Below are 540 nucleotides of genomic sequence, written 5' to 3' on the forward strand. Positions count from 1 at the left end.
CCCCGCCCCACATTCCCCTGACCCGACCCCTGACCCCGCCTCTTCTGCCCGCCCCCTTGACCCCACACCCCCAGCACCCTCCAGCTCCGACCCCGGTCCCCGGCCCCCGGCCGCGGCGCTCACCCACCTCCAGCCGCAGGGAGGCCCCGCAGGCGCGCAGGAACTCGCGGATGTTGCTCAGGCACTCGCTCTCGGTCCGCGGCTCCGGGTACACCTGCAACACAGAGCGCGGCGTGAGAGCGGCGTGAGCGCGGCAGCCGGCCCGGGCCCGCCTCCGCCGCCCGGCGCCCGGCCCGCTCACCCGCTTCCCTTCCTCAGAGATGCTACGGCTCACGGCCTTGCCCGCACCCGGAAGTGGGCGCGGCGCCGGAAGTGACGTCGTCACCCCGCGCCCGCGGCCTCTTCCGGCCGGCTCCGAGTCCTGCCCGCGGGAGCCACCTGCCGCGGCCGCCCCACGGCGGCTCCGGACCCTCGGGAGAGGCCGGGGACGCACGGACCCACCGGGCGCCTCGCGGACTCGCCGGGATGCCACTTCCACTC

General features: G+C 77.2%; 1 protein-coding gene across 1 annotated transcript in view; it reads right to left on the reverse strand.

Moving 5' to 3' along the window:
- The window catches only part of Arhgef7 (Rho guanine nucleotide exchange factor (GEF) 7), an 87,347-nt gene extending 87,009 nt beyond the window's left edge, over positions 1–338 (reverse strand). The window contains exons 1-2 of the mRNA XM_013022723.1: positions 302–338; positions 128–214 (exon numbers count right to left, since the gene is read on the reverse strand). The gene's annotated coding sequence lies outside the window, so the exon portion shown is untranslated. The remainder of the gene's footprint in view (positions 1–127; positions 215–301) is intronic.
- Between the last annotated feature and the right edge of the window lie 202 nt (positions 339–540).

The sequence above is a fragment of the Dipodomys ordii genome, unplaced genomic scaffold, assembly GCF_000151885.1.
Source record: "Dipodomys ordii isolate 6190 unplaced genomic scaffold, Dord_2.0 Scaffold64, whole genome shotgun sequence".
Lineage (NCBI taxonomy): Eukaryota > Metazoa > Chordata > Mammalia > Rodentia > Heteromyidae > Dipodomys > Dipodomys ordii.